The sequence below is a fragment of the Hypomesus nipponensis genome, chromosome 3 (assembly GCF_054491055.1).
Source record: "Hypomesus nipponensis isolate SF chromosome 3, ASM5449105v1, whole genome shotgun sequence".
Lineage (NCBI taxonomy): Eukaryota > Metazoa > Chordata > Actinopteri > Osmeriformes > Osmeridae > Hypomesus > Hypomesus nipponensis.
The window spans coordinates 17172878-17182500 of NC_140363.1; the positions used below are offsets into that span (position 1 = coordinate 17172878).

General features: G+C 55.8%; 1 protein-coding gene across 1 annotated transcript in view; it reads right to left on the reverse strand.

Annotated features, from left to right (window-relative positions):
* mnat1 (MNAT1 component of CDK activating kinase) overlaps positions 1–9623 on the reverse strand; it is a 32678-nt gene that overhangs the window by 4161 nt on the left and 18894 nt on the right. The gene's annotated exons all lie outside the window — the stretch shown is intronic.

Here is a 9623-nt window from a genome sequence, read left to right on the forward strand (position 1 = left end):
TGGCACCTGGCTCCAGGTCCGACCTGCAAGGCTCCTCCCAGGGGAACAGGTACAAAGGCCTCCCTGTGTACGCATGAGGTCGTCTGTGACTGACAGACACTGCTTCCCCACAACAGAAACCATGAATCACTGGAGCGCGCGGGGCCTGGAGAGAGCAGGGGCCAGCTGCCGTTTCAGTGAATGTCTGTGTCTGAGTGCTGCTCCTGCACTGACCCCAGACCAGTCTGCACCTCCGCACCTGTCTGGCCCCCCAGCAGCCTCTCTGATCCAGGGACAGTTGTTCACGCGGAGGATCAAAGAGGGCCTCCGGGGAAGGTTGTCAGTCTCATCGCTACAGGACTACTGGATCACAGAGCCTCAACTGTGCTTAGTAATAAGACTACATCAATCAGTACAGTCTTACCTACGAGACAGGTTCAAGGATGGAATCCTCGTTCCCCTTCTGACGGAGGGTCAGACAGACAGGTCTTAGTGGATGTGAGACAGGGGGCTAGTTTTGAGGCCTGGGGGAGGGGTGGGGTGGGGTGGGGGGGTGTCTCCACACAGCGCCTGCTGCGGGGCACCAGTCCAGAGGCTCTTGGACAGCAGTCGTTCTGTCCGGATGTCTTCCTTTAGCGCTCCCAGCTCCAGTGGCGGTTGGGAATCCAGGCCTGAGAATGTTGTGGGGGTGAAGGAGGGGGGGTAGGGTGGGGGTGGGGGGGAGGAGGGGGGGTGGGAGATAGACCCACACACCTGCCGGATGATTTGTCATTATGGAGGGGTCAGTACTCAGCTGTCACCCCCTAATCACCCACCCCGCCCCCTCCGCCCACCCCCGCCCCGCTCCATCCTCCGAAAACACCCCCCGCATTCCTCAGGCGTCTCTGGTTACACACACCCACCGCTCTGCTGGCCCTGCCCCCACCTCCTCAACCTTGCCAGCACCAGGCCTGCTGTGCAGGGCCCCTGTGTGTGTGTGTGTGTGTGTGTTTCTGACAGTGTGTGTGTGTGTGAGTATGGAAGTGGTTTTGAGCACATGTGTGTGTTTTAGAGAACCGACCACTTGTTTCTCGGTCTTCACACCAAAAGTGCAACAACAAAACACAACCGCATTTTGAGTGATTCCTCCGAAAAGGTGTGTGTGTGTCAGAACTGTCCAAAAACCAGAGGCAGCGCCCCCTTAAGCCAAACCAAACAGCGAGCACTCTCACAGGTATACTCCATCTGTCAACGTCAGCCTTTCAGCGCACGGGGGTCAGAGGTCAGGCTCATTTCCATGGGATGTAGTTTCCTTCAGGACGCGAGAGTGTGAGATATATCCCCCCCCCCCCCCCCCGCAGCAGAGCGAGAGGGGAGGGGTCTCCATGCCATGACATCATCCGCTCAGGAGGCCACAGAGCCCTCGTCCGTTAGGGTGCATCTTATCATCGCTGACGAGTCTGTGGCCCTCCGCTGCTCCCAGACAGAGCAGCAGCAGGAGGAAGGATATCAGTAACACTTAGTTGAGAGGGACCCCCTTTTAGAGTGTTAACACGAGCACTGCACGACACTTGACATGAACGCTTAGAGACGCGCGGACCAATCCGCAGTGACGCGACAACTCACGAGCAAGCGGTGTGCTGACGTCAGAGAAAAGGTTCCTAGCAGAAGTTGTATCTGTATTTACTGACGTACGATTACCAACAAAAAAGGTGTTTATGTGGGTTTATAAAGGCCATAACAGTGCTTCCCTACTTTCACCTATCAGACAGTCACCTGCCATTGTTCCTGGACGCGCTTGTGAATCTCTCCCCTGCGCTTCCCCTGTCTGGCCTGCTGGGGGCAGTAGAGCCTGCCTGACCAGGCCATGGGCCCGTGTTCCCGCCAGCGCAGGGCACCCTGCCATCCGCTGCCAGCGGTCACTCGATCCGGCAAACGGGCGCTGCCAGCCGGCTAGCTACCTCCCAGGGCCGTCGCCCCGGGAGACCAAGCAGGGCCGGGGGGGATAATTAGGTAACATCAGTGTCGTCGTTAACCAAATGGGTCTGTAAACAATAGAGGGAGACATACGCTCCTCAGAGCGGGGCCAGGGAGACGCGCTCCGCAGGCCCTGCCGGGGGACTCCTTCGGGGGGGGGGGGGGACATCTCGGGAATGGAAGCCTGAGAACAGGAGGGCCCCGTGAGAGCTCTTACGCTACACAGGTATCAGTTACCAGATCACCTCGAGCCCCAGGGAGAGGCTGGAGGATTTCAATTAGGGAGACAGAGGGAGGGGTAGTGAGAGCGGGAAGGGGTCTCTGTGTGGGTGGGTGGGTGGGTGGGGGGGGTTGGTTGGTAAACAAAGGCAAAAAGACAGAGAGAGGGGGAGGTGTAAGAGGCACGCATCATGGTGGAGCAGCTAGCATGGTTAGCTGGCTGAGATGAGTCTGTGCGGGCCAGGCCCACATGACAGCACTTTGTTTTCCTTCTCCGGCTCTTAAGAGGGGTGTGTGAGCCAGCTAATCCCCCCGCACATCACACAACCCTCTACCCTGGGGGGAAGGAGGGGCACACACACACTTTTCCACTGTTCTATATGTGTGTGGGCACCAGCTATTTTTGGTTTTGGTACCTCTACTTACTACACAACTCTGCATATATTGTTTGTGTGTGTACATATGTGTGTGTGTGTGTGTGTGTATGTGTATGTATGTGTATGTATATATATATATATATTCACGTGTGTGTGTTCTTAAAGAATTGTCAGGAGACATCTCATTCTACTGAGCTCAACCCTACAGTCTGTAACCAAGGACACACATAAACCTGGACAGAGGACAGAAGTATCTTCCCCTGGGGAGTTCTACCTGACTACCAGCCTTGAGAGAGAGAGAGAGAGAGAGAGAGAGAGAGAGAGAGACTGTGTGTAGAGACAGAGAGTGTGTAGACCAGAAAAGGGTCTAGCCCTGGGGTCCCCAGAGGAAAAACACTAACACTAAATACACCTCTCCTTTAAAACCTCAGACTCACTGACAGACCAGAATACACACAGACTGGTCTCATAACTCCCCTCTCCCTCCTTACCCCTTCTTCCTTCCCTCTGCCTCCCCATCGCCCTCCCTTTCTCCCTCCCCCTCCCCATCTCCCTCCCTTCATCCCTCCCTTCATCCCTCCCTCACCCTTACTCTGGGTCTGACCGTCATTAACAACAAAGAGAAAGAGCCTTCTACCAGAGTTTGAGCACTCCCCGACAATTATTCCTGCTGCATGACTCATCAACAGAGAAGATCAATATTTGCACGGAAATATTTGAGAAGCAACAATGAGGCTGTGTCTGTTAATGCCATGTTTATAGAGATCGGGCATAATAGCACAGGAGGCTTTAAGCAGTGCTGGACTGGACTGGATCCCCTCTATCAGGAGGGCTGGACCTCCAGGTTTCTACACTGGACCTCCAGGTCTCTACTCTGGACCTCCAGGTCTCTACTCTGGACCTCCAGGTCTCTACTCTGGACCTCCAGGTCTCTATTCTGGACCTCCAGGTCTCTACTCTGGACCTCCAGGTCTCTACTCTGGACCTCCAGGTCTCTACTCTGGACCTCCAGGTCTCTACTCTGGACCTCCAGGTCTCTACACTGGACCTCCAGGTCTCTACTCTGGACCTCCAGGTCTCTACTCTGGACCTCCAGGTCTCTACTCTGGACCTCCAGGTCTCTACACTAGACCTCCAGGTCTCTACTCTGGACCTCCAGGTCTCTACTCTGGACCTCCAGGTCTCTACTCTGGACCTCCAGGTCTCTACTCTGGACCTCCAGGTCTCTACTCTGGACCTCCAGGTCTCTACTGTGGGCTGGACCTCCAGGTCTCTACTCTGGACCTCCAGGTCTCTACTCTGGACCTCCAGGTCTCTACTGTGGGCTGGACCTCCAGGTCTCTACACTGGACCTCCAGGTCTCTACTCTGGACCTCCAGGTCTCTACACTGGACCTCCAGGTCTCTACTGTGGGCTGGACCTCCAGGTCTCTACTCTGGACCTCCAGGTCTCTACTCTGGACCTCCAGGTCTCTACTCTGGACCTCCAGGTCTCTACTCTGGACCTCCAGGTCTCTACTCTGGGCTGGACCTCCAGGTCTCTACTCTGGACCTCCAGGTCTCTACTCTGGACCTCCAGGTCTCTACTGTGGGCTGGACCTCCAGGTCTCTACTCTGGACCTCCAGGTCTCTACTCTGGACCTCCAGGTCTCTACTGTGGGCTGGACCTCCAGGTCTCTACTCTGGACCTCCAGGTCTCTACTCTGGACCTCCAGGTCTCTACTGTGGGCTGGACCTCCAGGTCTCTACTGTGGGCTGGACCTCCAGGTCTCTACTCTGGACCTCCAGGTCTCTACTCTGGACCTCCAGGTCTCTACTCTGGGCTGGACCTCCAGGACTCTGACCCTGAGCCCTGTGATGCTGAGGCCCAGTGTGCAAAGCTGACACAGACTTGGTGTTTGCAAGTCAAATGGCCCCGGCCCCGCAGCCAAGCTCTGGCTTCCAAGCTCTCATCAGATCCTGTCGCCTCTGTGCTCTGAGCATGCAAATGACCGCTCTGCCAGTCCCAAGGACTGGCTACTATGGGAGGGAAAGGACCCATCTACTGAGGTGTAGATCTGTGGGGACTCTGTCTCCACCACTCAGTAAGCACACACACACACACACACACACACACTGTTAAATACACACAATCTCTCTTACACACCCACACATTCATACACACACTCTTAGACAGAGACTCACACAATAACACACATTGAAAAGACCAAAGCCTAATCATATGTCTCTCCAATTAAACATCGGCCACAAAGTCTTCAGAATCTTCTGAGGGGAGAAAAAACTGAAACAGTCGGGAAGTTCTATTGTTGTTCAAGAGCCTCGCAGTCATGCCAAACCACGGCTCTCATAAATGCCATTTGACGGCGTTGCCACTGAATATTCTAACTGGCGCAGCGAGAGTGAGAGTGTCTGGGACGGTATCTAATGGTGGTAAAAGCAGATCAAAGACCTGTGCTTTCAGGGAGTTCATCTGAGGTCACACAAGAAGGTACCTCCTTCTCCATCGCACAGCCCAGAACTCTAGCATCAAAGCTGTGTGCGGTGTGTGCGGTGTGTGTGTGCTGTGCGTGTGTGGTGTGTATGGGTGTCTGCCTCTCCCTCGGAGGTAACATCACTCAGCTGACGCCAATCTCCTCTCATCACTCTGAAGTCCCAGGCCGTCTCTTCTCCCCCCCTCCCCCCTTCCCCTCCTTCTTCCTTCCCTCCCCCCTGCCGTCACCCCCCGACACCCTCCCCACACCCTTCCCACACCCTTCAGCCCCCTCACAACCTCCCAGGCCCCAGCCGATCATGTGGACAGATCCCCTGCAGGGATCATAGCACCAGGGCCGTATGGAAAAGCCATCTCAGGCCCAGCCTCTAGAACCCCCCCCTTAGGACCAGCCTCTAGAACCCCCCCCTTCAGGCCCAGCCTCTAGAGCCCCCCCCCTCCCCCCTCAGGCCCAGCCTCTAGAGCCCCCCCCTCCCCCCTCAGGCCCAGCCTCTAGAGCCCCCCCCCCCTCAGGCCCAGCCTCTAGACCCCCCCCCTCCCCCCCTCAGGCCCAGCCTCTAGAGCCCCCCCCTCCCCCCTCAGGCCCAGCCTCTAGAGCCCCCCCCCCTCAGGCCCAGCCTCTAGACCCCCCCCCCTCCCCCTCAGGCCCAGCCTCTAGAGCCCCCCCCCCCTCTGGCTGTGGACCTCCTCTGCCTGGCACACGCTCTCTCAGTCCCTCAGGAGGAGAGAGACAGGAGTCCCACCGACTCGCTTCTCAATGCGTGGAGGGACGGGGGAGAGGGGCGAGAGAGGGGCGAGAGAGAGCCGGGGAGAGAAAGAGAGAGAGAATGTGGGTGAGAGTGCTGGAGATGCAGAAAGCCAGAGAGAAGAGGAAAGAGAGAGTTAGGTAGTGTGTCATCGGCAGAGCATGAGAGAGAGCAGGCCTGGGTACAGCTCGGTGGTCAGAGCACTGCAGATCAAGAGGTCGTAGGTTCAAAACCCCCCTGTGCTGTACGTCACTTTGGATAAAATACCATACCAGACAAACACACACTCCCATCTATCCACACACAAACACACCCACACACACCTGTCAAGGTCTGGGGGCTGGGTGAAGAGCGAGAAACACAGGCAGGAGAACATCACTCAGACGGCCATTAATCTCTGGCTCTGAGCCAGACAGGGAAGCAGGCCTCAAGTCCATACACATCCAACACATCAAGCCCCAGTGTGTGTGTGTGTGTGTGTGTGTGTGTGTGTGTGTGTGTGTGTGTGTGTGTGTTGGAGGGATAGAGGATGAAAGGTCTGTTTGTACAGGGAAAGACACACACACACACGTAGCCAGCTCCTTCTAGTAGTTTGATGATCCAACTTCCCCATCCATCTACAAGCCCAACCCCCCCATCCTTCAGAGTTTTAACCCTTCAACCCCCAGTGACCTGGGGGTCTCTGCTGGGCTGGGCTGGGGGAAGGGGCTGGGGCTGGGGCTGGGGCTGGGGGGCAGGACCACTTCCTGGTGTGCAGCTCAGGGTTCCCAGGAGAGGAGCTCCAGACTAAACACCCTCCCCCTCCCCCTCCCCCTCCCCCTCCCCCTCCCCCTCTCTCTCCCTCTCCCTCTCCCCCTCTCAGCTGCTCTCCCCATCACCATGGCGATGAGAGACAGACACTTGACAACCAGCTCCCGACAGAAACCTCACTTTTTCCACCAATTAAAGAAAGCTGGGTGAGGAGGGGGATGGGCCGTGGAGCTAAACTTCAAAATAGGATCCACATTGGCATTTAGCGCAGCGCATTGAGCAACCCATGTCAGAGAGATGGACTCATTTCAGAGCGCCCTGGGCCAACACAAACAACCGCCCTCTCTAGCTTTCATTGTCAGCACTTGAGGTTTCAGTAGATTTTTTTTAAATGATGCACTGCACACACACACACACACACACACACACAATCCTTGTCCCTTCTTTCTTCCTCCCCCTTTCTTCTCGTAACAGAGTAGGTTGGTTTGTCATCGCCTGCAGAACTTTTGAACAACCCCAGAACGCATCACATCCTCGTGTGTAAGCACACACTGCAAAACGATCTCTCAGAAACATACACACACGTATCCAAATTATAATTCATGTACATGTAAACAATCTTCCTAACAAACAGGACCCAAACAGTAACATCTGTTACAGCCCAGAGTAGAGTATTCAAATGTCCAACTCCCACTCACATTCTATCCTTCTCTAGACATCAGACTGCCCTGGGTGTGTGTGTCTGTGTGTGTGTGTGGTACTAAGTGTTACAGTTACAGGCCCACACCAAGCTCAGCTGAACCAATCCCCCTGGATGAAGCAGACCACAAGCTCTCAAACCAAATACACCTAAACCTGACTGGGCCTCATCCAGGACGACTGGGCCTCATCCAGGACGACTGGGCCTCATCCAGGACGACTGGGCCTCATCCAGGACGACTGGGCCTCATCCAGGACGACTGGGCCTCATCCAGGACGACTGGGCCTCATCCAGGACGACTGGGCCTCATCCAGGACGACTGGGCCTCATTCAGGACGACTGGGCCTCATCCAGGACGACTGGGCCTCATCCAGGACGACTGGGCCTCATCCAGGACGACTGGGCCTCATCCAGGACGACTGGGCCTCATCCAGGATGACTGGGCCTCATCCAGGATGACTGGGCCTCATTCAGGACAACTGGGCCTCATCCAGGATGACTGGGATGCATCGCAACACACCTACCTGCACTTCAACACACACCTGGAGCTCTTCTGCATACATCCATACATCAAACTGTATGGGTACAACAGGTCTCCAAGCAACAGGTAAACTGTAAAACACACACACACAAACACGAGGCCTGCCTTCTCACCTTCTTGAAACCCTGACAGTGTGGGTCGCCTGAACTCTGTGGTGAATCACACACACGTCCACACACCAGGGGAAGAGGGGCTTTAGGGATCTATAGAGTGGAGCTGGAGAGGATGGGGGTGGGGGGGGTGAAAGCTGAATGGACACTTTCAGAGGCCCCTGTTGTCTGAACATGCAGCCTGGACCAGTATTGCGGCAGCTGTCTTTAATAAGAGACCAGCTCAGCCCGTATTTATTCAGGTAGAGCAGAGAGGGAGAGGGAGAGAGAGAGAGAGAGAGAGAGAGAGAAACAAAGAGAGAGAGAGAGAGAGAGAGAGAGAGAGAGAGAGAGAGAGAGAGAGAGAGGAAACAAAGAGAGAGAAAAAGAGGCGTGGTCCCTTCTTTTTCCTGGCAGGCACACAGCGCTCCTGCGGTTTTTTGGGGGGCAAAGGGACAAGGCGAAAGAGACAGACAGAGGGAGACACACACACACGCACAGAGGTCGAGAGAGAGAGAGAGAAAAAAAGATGGAGGGAAAACAACTCGGGGAGAAGGGGGGGCTCGATAAAGACCCACTCCACCCTGCCCTCTGATAGCTGGACATCCTGCTCAGGGCCCGGCCCCGGGGCCACAGGGGGCGGGGGTCCCCCAACCCCCCCCCCCCCCCCCCCTCCACCCCGACGCCGCTATCTAAGACAAATCACCAGCGGTGCTGCTGTCACCATGGGCCCTGACCAAGACAAACAGCCCTGTTTAAAATGAGCCCCTAGCCCTACCCCCTTCCCCCCCATACACACACACGCCTCACAGGTCAGGAGACTGGGGCTCCGTCCCAGCTCTGTGTCACCCTCTCCACCCAGCTCCTGACCTCGCTGCGCTCCCTGAAGGCCTCCCTGCCTCTCTCCACATCACACGGGCCTGGCGGGGCTGTCGGGCCTGTGGCTTGGCTGAGGCGGGGCGCGTGGAAGTGTGTCTGATCCCAAACGTGCGTTGCGTTTACGGGCAAGAGGGTGCTTGTGTGCGTGTGCATGCAAGTGTCAGACAGTGCGCGTCTGAAGCCGGATCTTAGCCAAATCACAAACTGCCAACGACGCAGGAAGCGTCAGCAGTATTTAGGAGCGCTGCATCATGGGAGTTGTGGTTTGTTTTGCCAAACGAGGCTGGTCTGTGTCCCTGGGCCAGGGGACTGGAGTTCCTCGTAGAGCGGAGCCTCATTTATCTCACTGGCAGAGTCTTTCCTCTACAGCCGTGGGTCCTCAAGGACCCTTGAACTGCTGACACCAGCCCCCCCCCCCCCCCCAGCCCCCCCCCCAGTCAACTCCGGCATGCGGCAAGCATTGTGAGCCGTGTTTCATCTGCATATTGATCAGCCCCGGCCAACAGAACCAGAACATCAGCACTTCGCTGCATACATAATGTAAAGAAGCATCAGTTATTCTACTAAAACACTGCCTGCACTGCTTTAAGAGACCCACTCCTCCTTAATTAGGGTCCTCTGGAGGGAATTATTTGAATGTGATGAAGAAATTTGAATCAATAGAGCTTTTTTTTTCTTTTTGTTACGGATTGTCCACAACGTCCAGAGAAATTTCACCAGAACATTGTGGCGAAACCACAGCTGTCGGTTGCTATGGTGTGTCTGAGCTGTTTATGAAAGTCACCTCTATCCAGTAATGAAAATTCCTGTAATTCGCACAAACATGCTTCTGTGCTCCAACGAGAGGCTGTGTTGGTCTGTGGTCACACTGCTCTGCAGACGTCCTGCGCTCTCTGA